We start from the raw sequence: 25,646 nt of genomic DNA, 5'->3' as shown, positions 1-25,646 counted from the left end.
TCAGGGATATTGAATACGCTGAGGTAAACCACTAATCTCAGGCTGGGAGTTGCCAGTGGTTAACCGGCGGCTAATGGAAGAAAAGTCCGGAGATTCAGGATTAATAATAAAGAATAATCATCTGGACGCCCTGTACGGCCTCATCTTCTTTCTAGTAGATGCGTTCCCTGCCCTTACTCTAAAGAGCCCAGAGTGGCATGGATTATTCTCTCAAATTCCAAATTATCCTCACAACAGTCTTGTGAAGTGGGTTGGACTGACTGGGCCAAAGTCACCCAGCAACCTGCACAGTAGAATGGGGAAATTGTTTTGTCTTCACAACCTAGGGTTGCCAACTCCAGTTTAGGAAATTTGGGCATGAAGCCTGAGGAGGGTTTGGGAAGTACTTCAACAAGATACAATGTCACAGAGTCCATCCTCCAAAGCAGCCATTTTCTTCAAGGGAACTGTCACGGGCTGGGGCCGGGTCAGGCAAAGTCCAGGGGCAGTCCAAGGTCTGTAGCTGGTGAGCAAAGAGGGTCCAAGGCGCCAAAACCAAATCACAGTCCAGGTATCGCAGGTCAGAGGTTCAGAAGCCGAAGTCAGGGGGTCCAGAAGTCAAAGCCAAAGTCAGGGGGTCCAGAAGCCAAAGTCAAAAGCCAAAGTGGATGCTAGAGCATCAGGTGACTAGTTGCTTCCACAAAGCCTCCTCCCAAAGCCCACAGCTATATAGCCCTCTGCTGTCTGTTGCCCATTTGGGCTAATTGCTGGCTCAGAGAGGCAGCCAGGATCCTGCTGAGACTCAAGCATCCTCACTCCTAGAAGGGCCAGAATCCTTTCAAAACTCAGGGCTCAGGGAACGTCTTGCTCGTGAGCGTGCCGCCCTCCTCCGATCCCTGAGGTCCTGACGAAGGCGGTCACGCACACGAGCCACCCGAGAGGGTGAGGCAGGGGGGCTTGGATCTTCTCCAGCAGGAGGAAGGGCACTGGTGCAGGTGGCAGGGGCACAGTTTCTTCTGCAGGCTCAGCTTCTTCTGCAGGGTCCCCAGTACCCATGACAGGAACTGATCTAAGGTTGCCAAGTCCCCCGTGCCCTCTGGAGAGGGACTTTTTTCATGCGCACAAAGCACGGGTGGCGCAACGATGTCACTGGGAAGTGACATTGTCGCACAGGCAATGCCACACAGCAGCTCCTCTAGGAGCGTCCTGGAAAACTCTATGGTTTTCCTGGACGCTCTAGCAATTTGGGAGGGAAAACTCTATGGTACCAAATTGATAGAACACCCAGGGATACCATAGAGTTTTCCCAGATGCTTCTATAGTGGCTGGTGTGCAATGTCACCAACATCATGATGTGACAACGGGGGAGGATCCCATTGGGCTGGTGGGTTGGAAATTTCCAGGACGGGAGAACCCCTGCCTGGCCTGGGAACTTGGCAGCCTTAAACTGATCTCTGTTGTCTGGAAGTGAATTTTAATTCTGGATAGGGCTGCCAGCCTCCAGGTAGGACCTGGAGATCTCATGCTTTTACATCTCATCTCCAGCTGGCAGAGAACAGCTCCGCTGGAGAAAATGGCTGCTTTGAAGGGTGGACTCTATGGCATCGTATCATGCTGAGGCCCCTCCCCTCCCCAAGCCCCACCCTGTCCCCGACCCACCCGCAAAGTCTCCCAGTATTTTCCAGCACAGACCGGGCATCCCTAATAGTAACCATTCAATAACCAAGTGAAGAGAAGATATTTTATTCCGGGTTCTATGAAGTAGCCCTTTGGTAAGGTATCAATAATGTCATATCCTCAAATTCTACTTCCATTGTGCAGAACTTTCCAGGAATTCTCTTTCAGCTTGGTCTGCCAACTCTGAATTGGGAAATTCCTGGAGATTCGGGGGAGGAGCCTGTGGAGAGCAAGGTTTGGAGAGGGGAGGGACTTCTGTAGGGTCCATCCTCCAAAGACGCCATTTCCTCTAGGGGATCTGATCTCTGTCATCTGGAGATCAATTGGAATTCCAGGAGATCTCAAGGCCTGGAGACTGACAACCTTCCTTTCAAGTCCATTAGAGTCCATTTCTTTTTCTTTCTTTTTAAGGATAATGTTTTGGAAAAACTCAGCGCACATTGACATTGTTTAGGGTTGCCAGATCTGATTCAAGAAATATCTGAGGACTTTGAGGGTGGGGCCAGGAGACATTGGGGGTGAAGCCAGGAGCAAGGTTGTGACAAGCACAATTGAACTCCAAAGGGAGTTCTGGCCATCACATTTAAAGGGACCGCACACCTTTTAAATGCCTTCCCTCCAATTGAAATAACGGGTAGGGCTCATAGAATTGGACCCTCTGGTCCAATAGTTTTGAAACTTGGGTGGTATTTTAAGGAGAGGCATTGGAGGGTATGCTGCAAATGTGGCACCTCTGCCTCAAAAAAACCAGCCCCACAGAGCCCCAGATATCTGCAGATCAATTCTCCATTATACCCTATGGGAATCGGTCCCCATAGAGAATAATGGAGTGCCCAGCAGACATTTCCCTTCCTCCCCCAGCTTTCTGATGACCCTGAAGTGGGGGGAAAGCCTCCAAACCTGGGGATCCCCTGCCCCCACCTGGGGACCGGCAACCCTAGCATTGTTTCAGAGTTCGGATCCTGCCTTAGTCTAAATTGAGGGCGACTTGCGGCAGCGCTGCGACGGCGTATCCAGCTGGCACTTGGCTGGCTGTGCTGAAACATTCCAGGGTTTCCATGACATCATACAGTAGCCGTAGAGCCCATCAGTTAATTAAATACTATATCCATGTGTTCTAGTTAATTGATGCTTCCTTTACACGGCGCATTGTGCTGCAGCCCCAGCATCGTTTCTGTCTCACTGAGCAAACACAGAGAAAGAGGAAGGCACACACGCACGCACACGCACAGATGTTGCATCTCTCGCAATGGTTGGGGGCACTGCCGCCTGGGCAGTTCTGTGGCACGAAAAAGGGACGTTTCTGAAGAAGTAGGGCTTATTTATTCCCCTCAGTAGTATGCAAATGGTGTTTCTAGGAATGTTGGTTTCGAGAGTTGCCAATCCCCAGGTGGGAGCAGGGGATCCCCGGTCTGGAGACCTTCCCCCTACTTCAGGGTCATCAGAAAGTGGGGCGGGGGAAGGGAAATATTTGCTGGGCTCTCCATCATTCCCTATTGGAACGAATTCCCATAGGGTATAATGGAGAATTGATCTGCAGGTATCTGGGGCTCTGGGGGGGCTGCTTTTTGAAGTAGTGTCAAAGCGATGGTATTCCCAGTAGTAATGTATGGCTGTGAGAGCCGGACCTTAAGGAAGGTCGAGCGCAGAAGAATAGATGCTTTTGAGATGTGATGCTGTGCGACTGAACAACAACAACACCAAGTTTTCAGCATCACATCCAGTGCCTCTCCTCAAAAAAACCTCCAAGTTTCAAAAAGATTGAACCTGGGGGTCCAGTTCTATGAGCCTCAAAAGAAGGTGTTCTGTGTGTAACACAGAGTGCTGGACTGGGTGGGCCACTGGCCTGATCCAACACAATTTCTCTTATGTTCTTATGTCTGGGGCAGTGATGCTCCTTATTCTTGGAGGGGGGCAAGATTGGGAGGGCTTCTGGAGTTCTGGCCCCGCTGGTGGACCTCCTGATGGCCCCTGGGTTTTGGCCACTGTGTGATGCAGAGTGTTGGACTGGGTGGGCCATGGGCCTGATGCAACATGGCCTCTCTTATGTTCTTATGTCCCTCATTTTCTGCTCTCTCCTCAGCTCGAGTAATTTGAAAGAATGAACTTTTTCATTATAGTGGAGAGGCCATGCCGCAATTAATTTTAAGGACCCGTTTTTCTGTCGTTATGTGGTGTTAAATAATATTCACTTAAAAAAAATAAAAAAACCTGTGCATCCCACTAGGAATGAAAGACATTTATCCTTGTGTTTGTGTTCTTCTTTGGGTCTCAGTGGTATGTTTGCAGTCCAAGTCATGATTCTTTGATAAAGGGAGATTTTGTTAGATGGAGGGAAATAAAGAATATTTTTTAAAGGAGGGACACTTCTGTTTCCTGTATCCACATATTAACTCTTAAATGTTTTCCAAGTGAAGGCTCATTTCTGGTCTTAGCACACACCACTTTCTTTCTGGTTCCCTTACTGAGGTAAAAGATAGCATACAGAGTAGACAAATACTGAATAAATATACAAAGACACAAGCATACACCCTGACTTTTTGCCTCAGGTTGATTCTGTATTGACGCCTGAGAGTTGTCAACCTCCCAGATTAGTTTCTCTGAAGAAAATGGCTTCTTTGTGGGGGGGGGGGGGGGGGCTCTGTGACATCATATTCCTGCTGGCAACAATCTCTCCAGCAAAGGCAAGCAGCCATTTTGTTTTCTGCAAATCTTCCCAGCGTTGTCTTCTGGGCACCTCTCCCTGGCACTAGGGTTGCCAGCTCTAGGCTGGGAAATATCTAGAGATTTTGGGGGTGAAGCCTTGGGAGGGTGGGGTTTGGGGAGGGGAGGGACCTTAGTAAAGTACAATGCCACAGAGTTAACCACCTGAATAATCTAGTGGAAAACACTGAGTGCAAATAAATTACTGGCCATATATCTATGCTAGGGCCCAGCGCCTCTTGTAACCATTTTGAGAAAACAGCAACTGGCTGCTGACTGGCTGCACAACTCCCAGTGCTGCAAAATTTGCCATAAAGCACACTGCTGGAAATACCTGGCCTCAACGAAATGAATGAAAGATGCCCTGGAGTTAGAGTTGCTAACCATCAGAAAGGGGGTTGAGTTTTACCAGAATTAAAAGTGATCTCCAGACTACAGTAGGCTTGCCAATCCCCAGGTTCCAGCAGGGATTCTCCTGCTTTCTCAGGCTCCTTCCTGCCCCCAGTCAGCTGGCTAGCGGGGGGATGCACTGCCCCACAGCTACCATGTGCCTTTCACCTTCAGAACCCTAGGAGAAAGCTTGTAAAGGCTTCCTTTTTGGATGATGTGTCTGTGTCTTTAAGGCTGAATGAGGGCGGGGTGAGCCGGCAGAACAAAGTGGCTGCTCCCAGTAGCTGTGAAAGCAGCCCAGATCCTCCCTTTGTTGGACAAGCTTTCCAGAGGTCGTTTACATAGTAAAGGGTAAACTTGAACCTTTGGTTTCCCTGTGTTCTTGGAAGTTCAGCAACTCGTGAGTAAATTGCCCCTGTGAGACCACACAAGTGTGGGATTGCAAAGTGTTTTATTTTTGCTTCTATCTGTGTGTGTGTGTGAGAGAGAGAGATTTGCAGCTGCTTGGATGAGGAAATGAAGATTGTATTCAGGGGAACTGCACTGCTGTGTTTTTCTTTATTTATTTTAGGGAAAGTCTCCTGGCTCCACCCCCAAAGTCTCCCAGCCCCACCCCCAAAGTCCCCAGGTATTATCTGAGTTAGACTTGGCAACCCTAGACTGCAGAGATCACTTCTCTGGCAGCTTCAGAGAGTAGATTCAGTGGTATCACACCCCCGCGGAGATCTTCCCCTCCTCAAGCTCCACGGTTCCCAGGCATGGCCCCCCAAACTGAAAAATAAAAAATCCCACGTCCAGCATGGCAATCATATCTGGATTTTTTCTTTAATACTTCAGAAAAATGTCACCTTCAGCTGCGAACAGACGAAGTTTCTGTAACGGAAACGTGTTTGTGAACCCGGGATGCATGTTGTCGCCTCTTTGGAGTCAATGAATGAAATGGACAACTCTTGTCTTCATCACCTGCATCGATTGAAATGGACAGTGGTGAAAAGCTGCAATCAGCCCCTAACATTTGAGTAGGCAGGCGACTCTCGTAATATCTGTTGGAAAAGGAACGCATTGACCTTGAGGATGCATTTTGAATTTGAAAAGGAAAGAGACGGGAACGATTCTTTGAATCATTGCAATTTATTGCAGACATCATAATTTGTAGACACAGCTTTTGTCTGATTCGCCAAACCTCTACACTGTGGTTTGCTGTTTGTGTAAACGCCGGAGGAGTTTGGAGATCTCTCAGAATGACTCCTGATCTAGGGAAGTCAGGTCCAGAGCTGGATTAACAATTAGGCCAAGTAGGCACTGGTCAATAGGCCCCCACGCCTTTAGGGGCCCCGGGCAGGTTTCCCCCTGGTTTCCCCCCTGCTTGCAGCCCTCCCAACCTGCATGTGCAGCCAGCAACTGAGCCACTCTTTGTCCAACTTGCCTGGTGCAGCTGCCGCTGGCGTTGTGGCCAAGTTTGCCTCTCTCTGCCTCTCCCCTGCAGCTTTGTCAAAGGGGTTTTTAAGAAGGTGCCTGTAGGCTGCAGCAAGGGCCATGGGCGGTGGGGCATGCTCTCAGACTCCGAGATAATTTGTGAGGCCCCCTCCCAAGATTTTGACTGCCTAGGGGCCCCCACAGGATTTAATCCAGCACTGGTCAGGTCCTCTCTTTGTCATGGTGCAGGGATCAGGGGGAGGTGTTCCGGGGGTGGGTGGGACGTTGCCCATAATGCTCTGGCTTTGGAGCAAAACTATGGGTTTCTTGGCTTCAAAACCGTAGAGTTTGCCCAAAAAGCAAAGTGTCACCACATGACATCCCCAGTACAATGGCATCCCTTAGAAGTGACATCATCATGCCAGGGACGTTGCACAATGATGTCACTGTTTGGGCATGTCACTGGCCGGTTGGGGGCTGGCAGCCCTAACCTGAACCCTTGATTACAGAGACCAGTTCCTCTGGGGAAAATGGCTGCTTTGGAAGGTGGACTTCATGGCATTATACACCAAAGAAGAAGAAGAAGAGGAAAAGGAGGAGGAGGAGGAGATTGGATTTATAACCCACGCTTCACTTGGAGTCTCAGAGCAGCTTACAGTTTCCTTTCCCTTCCCCTCCCCCCCAACAGATAGCCTGTGAGGTAGATGGGGCCGAGAGAGCTCTGACAGAAAATGCTCTTTAGAGAACAGCTCTGACAGAGTTATGACTATCCCAAGGTCACATCACCAATTGCATGTGAAGGAGTGGGGAATCAAGCCTGGCTCTCCCAGACTAGAATCTGTGCACTTAACCACTACACCACACTGGCTTTCTACACCAAACTGGCCCCTCCCCTCCCCAAACCCCAGCCTTCGCCCCCAACTCTCCAGGAATTTCCCAACCTACATGCTTCCTTGACCTTGATAGCCCAGGCTTGCCCAATCTCACCAGATCTGCACTGGCTGCCAGTAATATTCCGAGTCCGGTACAAGGTGTTGGTCATCACCTTTAAAGCCCTATATGGCCTAGGACCTGCCTACCTTAGGGACCGTCTCTCCCCACACGTTCCCCAGAGAGTACTACGCTCAGGCTCACAAAACCTGTTGGTAGTCCCCGGGCCAAAGGAGGCCCGTCTAAAATCCACCAGGGACCGGGCCTTCTCAACAACGGCACCTTACTGGTGGAACCAGCTGCCGGAAGAGGTACGGGCCCTGCGGGATCTAGGGCAATTCCGCAGGGCCTGTAAGACAGTCCTCTTCCGGCAGGCCTATGACATTAACTGACAATGAAAACATCCTGGATGGAACAAAATGTATTTATAGGCCGCCGGTTTTAATTATCCTATTTTATCCTGCTTTTTATTAACCTATAGTTTAATTGTATTTTAAATGTTTCAATCTGAAGTTGTCTAATTTATCATGTTGTAAGCCGCCCTGAGACACTTAGGTGAGAAGGGCGGGGTATAAATCTTAATATAAATAAAATAAATAAAATAAAATCTTGGAAGCTAAGCAGAGTCTGCCTTGCTCTGTATTTGCATGGGAGTCCTGCAAGGGATACCAGGGCCATAATGCAGAGATAGGCAATAGCAAACCACCTCTGAGCATCGCTTCCCTTGAAAGACCCTATGGGGTCACCAGAAGGAGAAGGAGAAGACAACATTGGATTTGTATCCTGCCCTTCACTCTGAATCTCAGGGTGCATTCACACTACACTAACTAATGCATTTTACATCCACATTTTTGCTATTTTTACGCAGTAAAAATCTGGATGTAAAACGCATTAGTGAGTGAAGTGCGAACGCATCCTCAAGAGTCTCAGACCAGCTCACAATCTCCTGTATCTTCCTCCCCCACCACAGACACCCTGTGAGGTGGGTGGGGCTGACAGAGCTCTCCCAGAAGCTGCCCTTTCAAGGACAGCTCTGCAAGAGCCATGGCTGACCCCAGGCCATCCCAGCAGATGCAAGTGGGGGAGTGGGGAATCAAACCCGGTTTTCCCAGATAAGAGTCAGCACGTTTCACCACTACACCAAACTGGCTCTCAACTGTGACTTGATGACAAAAGGGGCGGGGCTTCCTATTTCTCACCCCAAATATGGAAGAGGACCATTTATATACCGGATGGTATAGACAGGGCTTATAGAAAGCTGGATGTGCTAGGGTTGCCAGCCTCCACGTGGGTCCTGGAGATCTCCCGCTTTTCCAACTGATCTCCAGCTTGCAGAGATCAGCTCCCCTGGAGAAAATGGCTGCTTGGAAGGGTGGACTCTATAGCATTGCGTCATGCTGAGGCCCCTCCCCTTCCCAAACCCCATCCTCTCCCGGATCCATCCCCAAAGTCTCCAGCTTGGGACTCTTTAGCTTGGAGAAACGTCGACTGCGGGGTGACAAGATAGAGGTTTACAAGATTATGCATGGGATGGAGAAAGTAGAGAAAGAAGCACTTTTCTCCCTTTCTCACAATACACAAACTTGCCTAATGTAAAAGCCACATAGAATAAATGTCAAGGGTTTGAGAGCCGCAAGACACGAATGTCAGATGTTTCAGAGATGTAAGACAGGAAGGAAGGAAAGAGATGGGGAGGGGGAAAGAAAGCAACTCTAACTTTAAATGCATTGTCACAATACAAGAACTCGTGGGCATTCGATGAAATTGCTGAGCAGACAGGTTAAAACGGATAAAAGGAAGTACTTCTTCACCCCAAGGGTGATTAACATGTGGAATTCACTGCCACAGGAGGTGGTGGCGGACACAAGCATAGCCAGCTTCAAGAGGGGTTTAGATAAAAATATGGAGCAGAGGTCCATCAGTGGCTATTAGCCACAGTGTGTGTGTATATATAATTTTTTTTTGCCACTGTGTGACACAGAGTGTTGGACTGGATGGTCCATTGGCCTGATCTAACATGGCTTCTCTTATGTTCTTATGTTCTTAGGTATTTTCCAACCCAGCCCTGGCTATCCTAGGCTGTGCCTGTAAGCTAAAAGTACACATTCGTTTCTGAGCTTCGCACGACAGTAACAGCAGCAGCAATTAATTATAACATTCATTAAAAAGACGATGAGCTGTGCGACGATTTTATTCCTCTGCTGTTTCCGTTGCTCCGAAAGAGTTTAACTGCTTTTTTCATTTGCTCCTTTTATAAATGCCTTTATGCGACTGTCAGTTGCTGGGTTTTTAATTTTTATACTGTAATCATTTTGGTTTCTTTCTGCTCCTAATTTCCCGTCGTAAAACACCTGGAGTGATATTTTAACAGCAGAAAGGCAAGGGCATAAAACTTAGACCAAAGTAAATAAACAAATAAATAAATAAGCGTGGGCTTCAGAAGGCCCTGCACGCAGGCCTGAAATAACGATGGCAGCAATTATAAGACTAATTAATTATGATTAAGCACCATCGAGTCGCAACTGGGTTATGGCAACCCCTCGAGGGGTTTTGAAAGCAAGAGATGAGGAGAGGTGGTTTGCCATGGCCTTCTTCTGCATGGGAACCCGGGTCAGCTTTGGTGGTAGGGCTGCCAATCTTCAGTTTGATTTCGGGTAAGGCTTTTTTTGTGGCAGGAGCTCCTTTGCACATTAGGCCACACGCCCCTGATGCAGCCAATCCTCCTGGAGCTTACAGGGCTCTCGGTACAGGGCCTACAGTGAGCTCTAGGAGGATTGGCTACATCAGGAGTCTGTGGCCTAATATGCAAAGGAGTTCCTGCTACAAAAAAAGCCTTGGTCCTGGGTATCTCCAGACTACAGAGTTCCCCTAGAACAGGGGTGGCCAAACTTGTTTAATGTAAGAGCCACATAGTAGTAGAAGAAGACATTGAATTTATATCCTACCCTCCACTCCGAATCTCAGAATCTCAGAGCAGCTCACAATCTCCTTTATCTTCTTCCCCTACAACAGACACCCTGTGAGTTGGGTGGGGCTGAGAGGGCTCTCACCGCAGCTGCCCTTTCAAGGACAACCTCTGCCAGATCTATGGTTGACCCAAGGCCATTCCACCAGGTGCAAGTGGAGGAGTGGGGGAATCAAACCCGGTTCAGCCACCTCACTAGGGTCGCCAAGTCTTCTTCATCCCCCAGCGAGGGACAGCTGTGTGCGTGCTGCATGATGAAATGACATCACCCAGAAGTGACATCATCAAAATTGCAGTGCCCATGCGGGGCCGATCTAGGTGTTTCCAGGAAAACTCTATGATTTTTCTGGATGCTCTAGCCATTTGGGAGGTTAAAAATCTATGGCACCTATTGTACCATAGAGTTTTACCTCCCAAATGGCTAGAGCATCTGGGAAAAACATAGAGTTTCCCCGGAACGCCTAGAGCAGCCCCACACGGGGCACCACCATTTTGATGATGTCACTTCTGGGTGACGTCATCGCACCAGCGACGCGGGGGGAAGTTCCCCCCGCTGGCCCAATGTGGGCCAGCGGGTTGAGAACCTCCCAGGCAGGAGATTCCCTGCCCAGATTGTGGGGTTGGCAGCCCTACACCTCACAGGGTGTCTGTTGTGTGGGGGGAGAAGATATAGGAGACTGTAAACTGCTCTGAGTCTCTGATTCAGAGAGAAGGGCGGGGTATAAATCTGCAATTCTTCTTCTAACGTGAAACAGGGGCACTAGTACAATCCTGTTGCCTACATGGATTGCTGGCTGCGTACATTTAAGAGATTGGATTTATTCGGACAATAATTATTTTCGCTCAGGACTTTCTGAAACAATTGGCATTGACTTGCTGAAGAAGAAGGAACTGGTCTCCTGGTGAATACGCTCCTTATATGATTCAAAAGACTGGTTTATTTCACTTTCTTTAAAAAATACACGCATCGTGTGTTTGTAGAAATTTTGCATTATTTGTTTGATTGTTTCTTTGAGGAAACAGCAGCTTTATGCTTTGGATTTCTCTCCCAACTGGGGATTGGCAACCCTACGTGGTGGAAAGGGCTGTCATATTGCAGCCAACTTATCGCAGCCTTGTAGGGTTTTCAAGGAAAGAGATGAAGAGACGTCATTTGCCATTGCCTTCCTCGCTGCTGGGATTTCCAGATCCCCGGTGCAGGTGGGACCTCCCCCCCACACCGCACTGCCAGACCCTTCTCCCAGCTGTCAATCGGCTGGAAGGGGGGATTTCCCAGGAGAAAGAAAAAGACCTAGACCTCATGGCCAGCAGGGCTAGATTAACAATTAGGCCAAGATATCATTGTCTGAGTTTGAATGTTGGATATGATCTGTTATTTTTTCCTAGTATGAGAATGTCCCAAACCTTGGCTAACCAGCTGGAGATTGTTGGAACTTGAGCTGATTTCCATTTGGATGCAATTCGGGTTTGTGCTGCTATCAGCATGCTAGGTGTCGGTGTTCGCCTATTAAATTAATAGTCTAATGATAATATGGGTTCAATTAGATTGATTGTATTTCGATGCAGGAATTATTGCCTTAACTTTAATCTTGTTTTCATCTTGATCTCTCTCCTTGGATAGAAAATGGTCAACATAGCTAGACACATCTATATAACTTGAAATTCTTACTAGATATTTTGTTGTATGTATGTAAGTATTTATGCTTGTTTATAACCTGATTCCATAAGATTAATTGTATATGAGTATTAATATCGATATTAACTTGTATATTTTCAAAATTCAATAAAATATATAAATGAGAACAATTAGGCCAAGTAGGCACTAACCTATGGGCCCCATCCCTTTAGGGCCCCCAGACTGGCTGATCCCCCCAGTTTCCCCTTTGCTTCCAGCCCTTCCAGCCTGCACACCCAGCCAGCAACTGAGCCTCTCTTTGCCCGACTTGCCTGGTGCAGTCGCCGCTGTCACCAAGTTTGCCTCTCTCTGCCTCTCCTCTGCAGCTTTGTCAAAGGGGCTTTGGAGAAGGTGCCTGCTGGCTGCAGCAGGGACTGCAGGCAGTGGGCTGCATGCTCCAACTCTGAGATAATTTGTGAGGGGCCCCCAGAGATTTTGACTGCCTAGGGAGTCTCCACAGGGTTTAATCCGGCCCTGATGGCCAGTGTCACACAGGAAGTAACATCATCATGGGTGACGCTCTGGGATTTGGGCAAGAATTCTATGGTAGAAGGTGGTTTTACCATAGTTTTTGCCCAAATCCTAGAGTGTCGCCTGAACATCACGAGCTTGATAACGTCACTTCCTGCGCAGTGCCACCAATGAGGTCTAGGTCTTTCTCTTTCTCCTCAAAAGTCCTCTCCATTCCTTGCCGGTTGCCGGGAGGGCAACCCTACTCTGCATAGCAATTCTGGACTTCCTTGGTGGTCTCCCATCAAGTACTAACGAGGCCCGATCCTGTTTAGCTTCTGAGATCTGATGAGATTGAGATGGCCCAGGTAATCCAGGCCACGGTGAAAGCTATCTAAATAATACAAATAATGCACAATAATACAAAGAATGAATACTTTTGCTAGATTTCCTTGTGGGGTTGAATTTCCTATCCCCCCCCCCCAAAAAAAAGTAATAATAGATTTAAAGATCCCCTATAGGGGGAAGGAAAAAGTCTCGACTCCCATTGCAAAAAATTATATTTACCTCTGAGCAGATCTGCGATTTGCCCAATGTGAATGGTTATTAGACCGCCGCGTTACTTTGTTTTTCTCGTCCCTGACCACTTAGACGAGCAGGAAAAAAGAACTTGTTCTCTCCCTTCCATTTCAGCGGGCACCACATTGCGAGGAGGTTCATTGTCTTAAAGAGGTTTTACCGGCACCTGCTACCTGCTGCTGGAAAGATCAGGGGAAATGCGTCATGTCTAAAATAAAGTGATCAGATAAAACCGTCGCCCTGTTTTACAGTCATCCTATAAAAGGCTACCATACCTTTAAAAAAAAAAGAGTGGGATTTGTTACAGTCCAACTATGGTTGTCAGCAGGGGTCATTTTTGTAGAAAGATAGGTGGTGGAGCTCCTTAGCATAACTCATTAGCATATGCTGCCCCTCCCCCAGCCAAAAGCAACCTGACACAAGAAAGGAGAGCCCCGGGCAATTGAGGCCTGCTTGGGCTGGCTAGAGATCCAGCCAGCCCAAACACACCTCACTCACCTGGGGCTCTTCTTGCCCCCTCCCCCAGTCAAAAGGCCAGGAAGCCACCTACTGCCCAAAATTACATAAGAAGGGGAGAAAGGGTGGTATGGGCTTCTCCAGGGGTTAATGAGGCCTGCTGGGGGTGGTTAACTGGCTGCCACTCTCCTAATCCAGGGATTGTTATGCAGCTGCACTAGGGTTGCCAATCCCCAGGTGGGGGCAGGGGATCCCCCGGTTTGGAGGCCCTCCCCCCGCTTCAGGGTTGTCAGAAAGTGGGGGGAGGGGAGGGAAATGTCTGCTGGGAACTCTATTATTCCCTAGGGAGATTTATTCCCATAGAAAATCATGGAGAATTGATCTGGACATACGAACATATGAAGCTGCCTTATACTGAATCAGACCCTCGGTCCATCAAAGTCAGTATTGTCTTCTCAGACTGGCAGCAACTCTCCAGGGTCTCAAGCTGAGGATTTTCACACCTATTTGCCTGGACCCTTTTTTGGAGATGCCAGGGATTGAACCTGGGACCTTCTGCTTACCAAGCAGATGCTCTACCACTGAACCACCGTCCCTCCCCTAAATATCCCATCAGCATGGCCAATGGCTGGGGCTGATGGGAGTTGTAGGCAAAAAACATCTGGAGAGCTACCGTTGGCCACCCCTGCCCTACACCATTCTCCACCGAGCACCTCACATCCCAAGGTCCGCTTACGAAGTCCACTTGTGGAGAGGGTGGGATAGAAATTTAAACAAACAAACAAACAAGGTATACTGCCTCTGAAAATGGAGGTTCCATTGAGCTACCACAGCTAATAGTCCTCAACAAAGCTTACCCTCAACAAAAGGGTTGAATCCCTTTTTAAAACTGATACTGTCACATCTTGCTGTGGAGAATTCCATCAGCTACAGATGCATTACATGAAAAAGCATTGCCTGAATTCTAAGATGCACTAATATTGGAGGGGGGGGGGGTGTCTCGTATCTGTAGTCTGCAGAACAGCTGTAATACGTGGGGATCCCCAAGTCCCACCAGGAGGCTGGCATCCCTTGGATTATAACTGGTCTCCGGACTACAGAAGTCAGTTTCCCTTGAGAAAATGGTGGATTCAGAGGGCTCCGTGGCCTTATACCCTGATGAGGTTCCTTCCCTCCCGAAACTCCACCCTCTACCCGAAATCTCCAGGAATTTCCCAACCTGGTGTCAGAACTTGTATCTTTACTGCTGGTTCCCTATAATGTGACCAATGCTGCAATGTATTTTTACTATGACTTAGAGCTGCTTTGTTACTGAACCAAACTGACTCCATGTTGTAACCCTTGCTTGACCCAAAGTGCCTGAATAGTAATTAACCTTGCCCCACTGGTATCCAAAATATTTGGGGCTGTAGAATGAGTTATGTTATGTCTCTGCACATTCTCACACTGGGACCCTTTGAAGCCGAGCAGCATGGCCTTCGGAGTAGGGAGGCATCCTCTCTACTGATAGTGATGGTGAGAAGACAGATGTGCCTGTAACGGTGTGAATTGTGGCTTTGTGAGATGTTTGCTTTATGTGTATAAAATTGTGCTGGTGCTGGCTCTCGCCATCACTGTTATCTTGCCTCTTCCAGTGCTTAGTTCTCTTCAATAAAATCCTAACTTTGTAACCAAGTATGGGATCCGTTTGAAGTTCTTAAGTTCTGACATTATAACAGTGATCCCATTGTTCGTGGCTTATCTGTACTGGAGGCTTGGCCCGATGGCGGCAAAAGTGCCAGACGACGGAGAGCCCACCACCCCAATAGAGGACCCGCCGCTCGACCCAAATGTGACGGGGGTCCGGCGCAAGATTAAGGTCCCGGCGCCTTTCTCGGTCGACGCCGCGTTCCCGGCCCCGCGAACCTGGAGCCCACGGAAGTCCACGGCAGCAATCGACGCCGCGGAGCAGCGGTACCGAAGCATGCTGGGCGAAGGGGGAGCCGGAGACGGCGACGGCGACCAAGAGGAGGGCCCGGAGCCCCGAGGGGGAGACGACCAGATCCGGACCCTCCGCAACGACTTATTTGACTGGGTTCGGGAGATACACGACGACGTGCATCGATCCCGCGTGACGATGGCCGAGGAGTTGCAGCAGAACCTGGGCGCGATCTACGACCAGCTCCGCACCTTGCAAACTGCGGTCCTGGGAGTCCCGATTGGAGGGCTACCACTGGGGCAACCGCCCGTAGCCCCGCCGGCTCCGCCGGCCCCAGCGCCGCAAGCTCCGGCCGCCCCGGCGCCGCCGGCTCCACCTGCCCCGTCACCACCAGCCCCGCTGGCCCCGGCTGCCCCGGCGCTGCCGGCCCTGCCCGCTCCAGGGGCCCCGGCGCCACCCGCCCCGATCCTGCCGGTTCTACCGGGCCCCGCGCCGCCGCCGGGGGCGCCACGAGCCCCGGGGGGGGGCCGAGGGTCGAGGAAGAGAATTGAAGATTACTTTCGATGGGAATCCGGAGGACGTGGAGTATTTTACCATACAGTGCGACACGTTCTTCACCCACTGGGGTGCGGATTACCCGACCGAAGCCAGCCGAGTGTACCACATCGCGTCCCGACTGAGAGGCGCGGCCCGCAAGTGGTACGTCGGGCTTTTTATGGGAAGAAAACCCGAACTAGCCACGGTGGCGGGGTTCCTGCACGCGATGCTCCGCCAGTATGGCGATCCCCTACGGGAGGAGAAGGCGGTCGCCGCCCTTCAGCGCATAGAGCAAGGCAACCGCTCCACCCGCGAGTATGCCACCGAGTTCCTGGGGTACTGCGCGGCGGCGAGGGGATGGAACGAGGTCATGAAATATACCGCGTTCATCAATGGTCTGAACCCGACAATCCTCGACCGCTGCTACAGTCAAGGGAGACCCGACACGTTGGTCGGATGGATCCAGCTGGCCGGAGAGGTAGAGACCAACCTCCAACATGTGGGGATGCGACGGCAGCAGCTGGCAAAGAAGGCGGCGAAGCTCACACCTACTAAATCCGAAGGGAGGAAGACACCGGCGACCTCCACCCCGTCTCCCGCTCGCAAGTGCTTCAAATGCGGAGACCCAAATCATCTCGCTGCCAACTGCCCAGTGAAAGTGGGTGCCACCCCACCCACGGCGAAGACAACTACCCCGGGGCCGAAGAAGAAAAAGAGCGGCCGCTCGAAGGAGCCCAGCCGGGGTTCTTAAGTTCTGACACCTGGAATTGCAACCCTATCTCCAATCTTCAGAAATCAGTTCCTCTGGAGAAAATGGCCGCTTTGGAGGGTAGACTTTAAGTCATCACACCTTGCTGTGATCCCGCTCTTCCCTATAGCCTACTCTCCTCAGGCTCCACCCCCCCCAAATCTCCATGAATTTCCCAACCTGGATCTGGCAACCCTGTGTGGGTGCTTTTAAGATTGGAGGGTTACCATGACCCTGTTTGATGAGCATGGCTGGCCAGCCAATGAGACTTAAAGATATACTCTATGAGAGGACCACTGGCCATCTCCAATCAATCCCATGAGCTTCCAGAGTGTCCATCTCAAAACCTGGGTCAACCCTGGGCATGCTCTTGAACTGGCAACGTGACAAAAACCGCAGAAGCAAAGTGTAGAATATGTACTCTAACAATCAGGGCTTTTTTTGTAGCAGAAACTCTATTGCATATTAGGCCACACACCCCTGATGTAACCAATCCTCCAAGAGCTTCCAGTAGGCCCTGCAATAAGAGCCGTGCAAGCTCTCGGAGGATTGGCTACATCAGGGGTGTGTGGCCTAATATGCAAAGGAGTTCCTGCTGCAAAAAAAAAGCCCTGCTAGCAATCGTCGTGGGGGCAGGCATTGTGTTTCTCAGACTTCTGGAAATGCGCATCGGAGGAGATGGCAGAAAAAGGTGACTACCATGTGAACGCATGAAGCTGCTTTACACTGAATCAGACCCTTGGTCTATCAAGGTTAGTTTTGTCTGCTCTGATTGACAGCTGCTCTCCTGGGTCTCAGGCTAAGGTTGCCAAGTCCCATGCAAGAACTATCTGGGGACTTTGGGGGTGGAGCCAGGAGACTTTGGCGGTCGAGCCAGGAACAAGGGTGTGACAAGCACTGAAGGACTTTCTTGAACACTGAAGGAAGTTCTGGCCATCACATTGAAAGGGACCATTCACCTTTTAAATGCCTCCCCTCCATTGGAAACCATGAAGGATAGGGGCACTTTCTTTGGGGGCTCATAGAATTGGACCCCATGGCCTGATCTTTTTGAAACTTGGAAGGTGTTTTGTAGAGAAACACTGGATGCTATGCTGCAATGTGGTATCTCTACCTCAAAAAACAGCCCCCCTGAGCCCCAGATACTCGCAGATCAATTCTTCTTTATACCCTATGGGTATTGGTCCCCATAGGGAATAATGGAGTGCCCGGCAGACATTTCCCTCCCCCCCCCTCTTTCTGATGACCCTGAAGCGGGGGGAGGGCCTCCAAACCGGGGGATCCCCTGCCCCCACCTGGGGATTTGCAACCCGATCTCAGGCAGAGGGGCCTTTCATCACATCACCTACTGACTGGTTCTTCCAACTGGAGGTGCTGGGGATTGAACCTGGGACCTTTTGCATGCCAAGCGGATGCTCTACCACTGAGCCACTGCCATGACAATCCTCAAAAACACTCCATGGTCTTGATGTGATCTATGAATTCAGAAACAGATTACTTGTTTTTGTTTTCATGACACATTAGGTTGGATCCATAGAATGGAGGAGGTCATTCTCATAAAGGGATTAGAACTGTAGTAGAATGGAATGACTCAGGAGGTTGTTTTTATAATAGAATAAGATCAGGACTTTTTTTTTTTTTTAGCAGGAATGTACAAGAACGCCGTTCCGGCTGGCTTGGCACCAGGGGGTGTGGCCTAATATGCGAATGAGTTCCTGCCAGGATTTTTCTACAATAAAAGCCCTGAGTGAAACAATGGTAACATCAGCGGGTGTGGCCTAATATGCAAACAGGTTCCTGATGGACTTTTTTCTACAAACAAAGCCCTGAATAAGATTGCTGAGATTGTAGTATCCGGCAGTGTTTATTGTAGGGAAAAACCTGCCGTTACCACATTTGTGATTTACTTGTATGGGACTAAAAAATACCCTCCATTGTTTGTTTGTTTTTTGTGGCAGAAGACATTGGGTTATTTTCCCATTTTTTTTGTGGGGGAAAATATTAGAAAGTTTGTCAAACCTTGGAAAAAAGGAAAGGCCCCCCTGTGCAAGCACCAGTAGTTTCCGACTCTGGGGTGACGTTGCTTTCACAACGTTTTCACGGCAGACTTTTTAAAGGGCGGTTTGCCATTGCCTTCCCCAGTCTTTTACAAGTCAAACCTTAGAATTCAGCAAAATTGTCACAGGAGGTTTGAACAATGGAGCCCAGAAGCAATTATTTGGCAGCGAGGTGGGGGGGTAAGAAAGAAAGAGCACAATAACATTTAGAGGTTCTGCAGCTCCACTCCTGTGAGCTGCCGCCCCAATTGACGCTGCTCAGGGTTTGAATTCAACAGGAGCTCACAGGAGCACAGCTCCTGAACATCCAGCCAGGGCCTGCATGCAACGGGAAATTCTCTCCCTGCTGTAAACAGATCCCGGGGCATATGCAAATGAATATGCTATTGAGCTCCTTTACCTTTTTTCCTACAAAACGATCCCTGGGCTTGCTTATAGGGTTGCCAAACTCCATGTGGCACTCGGAGATCGTCTGCTATTACCATGTGTCTCCAAAAGGTCAACATCAGTTCCCCTGGAGAAAATGGCTGCTTTGGAGGGTGGGGCATTATACTCTGCTGAGGTGCATTATACTCTGCTGAGGTCCCTCCCCCCCCCATACCCTGCCCTCCCCAGGCTCCAACTCTCAAATTTCCAGGTATTCCCTGACCCAGAGCTGGCAACCCAAATGATCAAGTACTAGCAAGACAATTCTGACGTTATACCTTACTCCCCCACCCCGCCTTTATACAAATGTATTCTTGAGATCTGGCACTTAGCAGCTGTCATTGTGAAAAGATCGGCGTAACGATAGCACTCATTTCTGAGGGAAATAAAAATAAATAATAAAAACCTCCCACGTGTCCCCTGGGAAAAGCAATAAGAATAATAAAATGTACTTGAAAATCCTGGCCACTGAAAACCGCTTTCAAGAATAATTATACAGCGACTGAATTAAATGACCGGAAGGAAAGGAATTCAGAATTAAGACTCGGTGTGTTTTTGCTGACAGTGCTGACCTTAATTCAGCGCACTCTCTTGACAGCGAAAGAATCTGGCTTTAGGCTTTTCAGCTTCAATTTTCTTATCTTTTGGTAGGCTTTTAGGACGAATTCTCCCGGTTACTGAGTGATGGGTTTCTGGGGCTTGAATATTTCATTATTTCTTAATGAAATTTTGGGCGGGGGAAGAGAGTTGGTCCACGAATTATTACCGGGGATAAAAATGACAGGGAAATCTGTTCCTCATTTGAGGCTCTGTGGAAGAACCCGGAGACCAGCAACTGCCTTTTCTAAGAAAATGGTTTAAGAGAATCCTTGCGTTCTGTGGCTTAAGCATTTATTTCTTTTGTCTCTTAGATACTTCTGGGAAAATAGGGTTTTCAGGTTATTAGAACAACACAAAAACCTAGCGTACCTGTTTGCCAGCCGCAAAGGAGGCAGGGAACAAACAATGAATGTTCTTTCTGCTCGCTGGGGAAAGGACCATTGCCTGTCTCTCAAGACTGGCAGAAGGAATCTTATTCAGCATCTTTTAAAGCTCTGAACTATTGGCCAGAGATGTTTAACACTGGGACTTTCCCAGGAAAACAAGACTATATGTAAAAATTTAAAATGTTTATTGGAGAGCAAGCCTGGCCTTTTGGATGCTTGCAAAATGGAGTGATGCAGGAAAACTGCCAAGCGGGGGAGATGCTGCTGCGAGCATTTCCTTCCCATGAATTTGTTAATGCGTCTTAATCCTGACCCTGTGGCACCCCCCCCCCTCACTAATTCCATGGCCTCCCATGACCAAAGCATTCTGAAAGCGGCCTTCTTTGTCCAGGGAGGGTTTTCATTTCAATGGGCAGCAACGCCGCAAAGACCACCGAACACATTCCGCTCATGACCTAAATACTGCTCGGGCTGCTGTAGAACCGAGCCATTTTTAGCAAAATAAGATCCAGGGACTAGCTTTCACAGATGGCTTTACGTTCCCCTCCAAAATGACAACGCTCCCCGTAAGATTTGCCATGAGAAATATCTGAAGCTTCAAGTCTGATTTGAGCGGTTTTTCAGACAAGGCAGCTAAATGGTTTGTTTTTAGTGCGCTGTTGCAAAACAAATCATTCTAACGCTTTCTATTTTGTCTTTGGGTATTTTACAAAATAAAATGGGCCAGCCACAAAATGGGCTGTTGGTGGAATATAAGCCTACCCAGAGCTGATTTTGACTGCTAGAATACAGAGCTGTGGAATAATGTGTCATGAGAGGAAATAGATCCCCCCCCCCCTTTTTAAATTTTGCTTCTTTATCAACCCTGTGAGTGTCATCACCCATTCCTTAGCCAGTCCTGAGGTAATTTTAAAACATATATATATACAGGCCACAGATTCAGTGGGAGCTCACAGGAGCACAGCTCCTGAACCTTTCTGAGAGTTCCACCTCCTTGTCCTTTGAATAGTAGCAGCTGCATAACAATCCCTGGATGAGCTCCACCACCTATTTTTCTACAAAATGACCGCTGCATATATATATATATATATATATATATATATATATATATATATATATATATATATATATATTTCAGAATGGCTACAGAATGAAAGCAAGACCTAATGCCAAAGTAGATGTCAAGAATGGATTAACTCACCCCACAATCATTATGTTGTGGTGTATCTTTCAAGAGAGCTGAAAATGCCAGATTAATTATTATACTTCTATTTATTATCAGTTTTGGAGGGTGTGATGTATCAGAAGATATGTGTGTGCGTATGTTGTAAATAAAAACCACTGGCTTATTTTAGCTGGACATATCTTGATATTCACAATTGATTTACCCTGAAGCCATTTGAGCAAAATCCGATGGCCCCTGACTATTAGGTGTTAAAAATGATTCCCTGTCAGCTGATGGAAAATGTGTTGTTGTGTTAGGTAACTACGTATAATATTCCAATTCTTGTTAGGAATATGATGGAAGTCAGAACTCCCATCTGAAATCATCCAGCCCCATGTAGATTTTGTGACCCTCTCGACACCCTAAGAGGTCAGTGTTGTCAAATCACCTTCATGGTTGGATCTCCCGAATGTGAGAATAGATTGGAGGAGGTTCACAAAACCCATTTGGAGTTGTCCACCTCAAAAGCAAATGTACACATTCATAAAAGCTCAAAATTCATTTTAATAGACATATATAAAAATAGAACTGATTAAACCTGTATAGGTTGTGTGTACGTGTGTGTGAACTGGAGGGAAAGAATGAATATCACATAATTGTAAAAATAATCACATTATTTTTAAGGATAAAGAAGTCGATGTTGTATAGGGTGGCATTTCTCTGTTCACTTTCTTTTCCCTATTGATACTTTTTAAAAAAATGTATATGATCCCCCCTCCCAAAGTTTAGAACTCTAATTTGAATATATCTTTTCCTCCAGTCAGAAATCAAGAAAAGGAATATAGGTTCTCTACAAATGTATGGATCTATTAATGAAACACTTGGAGAAAAACAAACTCCTATGTAGTTCTAAAATTCAGCAGGTTCCAATATTGTTTTAATTTGCTGGCTGTAAAAGACAAAGGGCCAATTGGTACAGAAGCATTTCTATCACAGTTTATCAGTTATATTAATTACAGCTATTAATATCTCACCCAGGGGGGGAAAAAGATTCGGAGAGGGGTGTCTCATCCTTGAGTCTCATCCATTTGGCATGACTGGATATCACGTAAAACTGGAGAATTTGCAAATAAAGGCTGAGAAAGGTAATGAGGAGAAACCAGTTCTGCTTCCCCCTCTCTATCTGTTTTTATATGTGTCACAATGATGTTTAGAAAGTGTCAAAATCACTCTTGTTGACGGTATCATTTTATACCATTTTTAACTTTATTTTAACAGCGCGTTCCTTGGGAGAATATTTTTTGGGGTGGGGAGGGGGAAAGGAAATATATGAGTCATGCATCTCTTTAGATCTGTCACAACCGCTGGATGAAAATTAGCCCGAGGAATTTTTTTTGTGTGTGGAGTAATCAGTATATTTACCACAATATTCTTATTTTTATAGGTCTGATTTTTCTTTACAGACGCGTTTAAAATTACATTCCTCTCTGTTCTTTTACCACCAGTGAGACGTGCAGATTCTATTATGTCATAATCTTCCTCAGCATCCAGGAATTTACATCTTTTATGCCTTAAAAATTAAGAAATGTAATGAAAACTGTCGCCTCTTCTGCTTGTATTAACGGTCTCAGAAGACTGTAAACCCTATAGAAGAGCTTGATTTACTAGTGATTTTTTTTTTTAAAAAAAGCCCATCAAACCTGAAATAGGTGATAGTGTAAAATAAGAAGGGGGGGGGGAGAATAATAAAGGAAAGACCCATAATCATCAACCAACAAGAGCAGAATGAGAGAGATGGGGGTGGGGGAGGATGAGGGGAAGGGAAGATCATCTAATCCTTGACTGCAGGATGGTTAAAAAGCAAAGAAGAATATAATCAAGTTTGGGACTCTGAGAAAAAAAAAAAGAGAGAGAGAGAGAGAGAGAGAAAATATCAAGCAGTCAAGTAGTTAATTGACTTTGCTTTAATCAGCCCAATGAATATTCATTAGTGTGCTAGTGTGCAGGGCCTAATCACGGGGGCCATGTTGCCCGCATTTAGCAAGCGCGCGATCAGCATTGTACATGCCTCAACAACTTCCCTTCCTGTCTGCACTGACATTAAATTTAGAGGCTTTACGCCTTCGGTAGCTCACAGTTAGCACTGATTGGCCCAGCTGCTCGACTCGAAAATGCCATAGCAACCCCTGGCTGGTTGCCTAGCAACTTCATTTTTTTTTTTTTTTTTGCAAAGGCCCAAGCCAGTAATCCATAGGCTTAGCATCGTAGAAAATATGGTTTCTGTGGGCGTGGATGGTTCATGGTTTGTGTACGTGCGCGTGCGATGGACTCCACTGGGGAAGAAGGTCAACCGTTTACGGTCCCGCTGTAAAGAACCGGGGCTTGCTCGTAACTTCACCCCTTAAGAACCGGTCACATTTTATAGGATGCTGTTTGTACTGTGCCGTATTTTTTATATTGTGACAACTCCCATAAGGTCTGCTCCAATGATAGGGGCTAATCCAACACGATAGCTTCGTACCAGGGTGGAAACCTTTTAGACAGAATCCTGAGATTCTGAGAGACACATGGGTTTCCATGGAGCCTTCATTGGCTAACCTGGCTAACATATCCTAGTTGAGAATAACCCATTTGCTTTTCTATACTCAGTGAGTAGTAGACATCATGGATATCTATTTCTTTCAGTACCAGAGGCAGAATGTCTCTTTCCGGGGCTTTTTTTTGTAGCAGGAACTCTTTTGCATATTAGGCCACACACCCCTGATGTAGCCAACCCTCCAAGAGCTTACAGTAGGCCCTGTAACAAGAGCCCTGTAAGCTCTTGGAAGATTGGCTACATCAGAGGTGTGTGGCCAAATATGCAAAGCCCTGTCTCTGTCTATCAGTTGCTGGGGAATCACAGGTGGGAGGATGCCATTGCAGTCAAATGGCTTGTGGCCTTCCTAGAGCAGCTGGTTGACCACTGTGCCTAGATTGTTGGACTTGGGAGAGACTGTGGCTTAGTGGTAGAGCATCTGTTTGGCATGCAGAAAGTCCCAGGTTCAACTCCTGGCATCTTCAGTTAAACCATCAGGCAGTAGGAGATGTGAAAGACCTCAGCCTGAGACCCTGAAGAGCTATTACCCATCTGAGAGTGGACAATATTGACTTCGATGCACTAATGGCCTGCCCAGTGGAAGGTAATTTCACACTTTCATGTGCCTTGATGGAATCTTTGGTCTGATTCAGTATGGCTCTTCTTATGTTCTGATGTTCTCTTGATCAACATTGTTTTTTTACACATATCAGCGACTTCACAGAATGCAAATGTCCACGATTCAAAATTCTGGGCTAAGAAAATCTAGATTGTGCAACCTATACATGTAATGAACGTTAAGCAGATGTATGTATTGAGATTTCACCTGATTTTGACCACTTATGGAATCTTAAGGGCTAGAAACATAACCAGTTGCCACCACTCAATCCCCCAAGAGCGTACAAGGCTCTTGTTACAGGGCCTCCTATAAACTCCAGGAGGATTGGCTATATCAGGGATGTGTGGCCTAATATGCAAAGGAGTTCCTGCTACAAAAAAACCTGGAATCTTAAGTGCTATGAAGATTGACATTCTCAGGCTACTAAATGAACTTCTGGGCAACATATGATGGGGTGGCCAAATACCTGAAGCCTTGTGTTAAATACTGGGTTAGATGCATAGATGTTCAAACAGGAACATGCTTTATTGATAGATAGATAGATAGATAGATAGATAGATAGATAGATAGATAGATAGATAGATAGATAGATAGATAGATAGATAGATTTATTGTCATTGTTCTCAAAAAAGAAAATGAGAGCAACGAAATGAGGTGCTCTTCCACAAACATACCAACACATCAACACCCACAAAAGGACATATACATAGACTATTTAAATACATCTAAAAACACATAACCATTCATAACCCTGCATTTAGCTTAACCACGGCACTTGGATAGAAGCTGCCCTTGAATCTATTTGTCTTTGCCTTCAACACTCTGGAAGATAACTCTGGAAGAAGACAAGATGGTGGGGTGGGGCTGCGACCGACCCTGCTTATAAGCATGCAAAAGACCCCCCCCCCCAGATCCCCATACCAAATCACGACAGTCAATCTTCACGCCAAAACTGCTCATTGGTTCCTGCTTACAGTCCAGGTCTCAAAGGTGTAGCAAGGAGTCTCTTGCCCGCTACTGTCTGGGCGCGTGAAAGCATCTCGCCAAACATAGAGTCCAGTACACAACACCTTGTTAGCAACTTCCATTTTTTCAATAGAAAAATAACTTAAGTCTTGTTTCTTTCCCTTCCATTGTTTGAAATCTCTCTCTCTCTCTCTCTTTTTTTGCCTTTGTTTGATGCATTTATTAAGACAGGGGTTCCCTAGCCTTTTTTAAAAAACTTGTGGGCACATTTGGAATTCTGATACAAGATGGTGGGCACAACTACAAAATGGCTGCCATAGGGGGAGGAGCCACACACACAGAGGAAGCTGAAGAGCAGCGGAAAAGATGACCCTGTGCACCAGTTATGATCCACAGGTCAACCCTTCCTAACTGTTCCTCTGCACATGC

The sequence above is a fragment of the Heteronotia binoei genome, chromosome 2 (assembly GCF_032191835.1).
Source record: "Heteronotia binoei isolate CCM8104 ecotype False Entrance Well chromosome 2, APGP_CSIRO_Hbin_v1, whole genome shotgun sequence".
In the NCBI taxonomy this organism is placed as follows: domain Eukaryota; kingdom Metazoa; phylum Chordata; class Lepidosauria; order Squamata; family Gekkonidae; genus Heteronotia; species Heteronotia binoei.
This window is presented reverse-complemented; position numbering follows the sequence as displayed.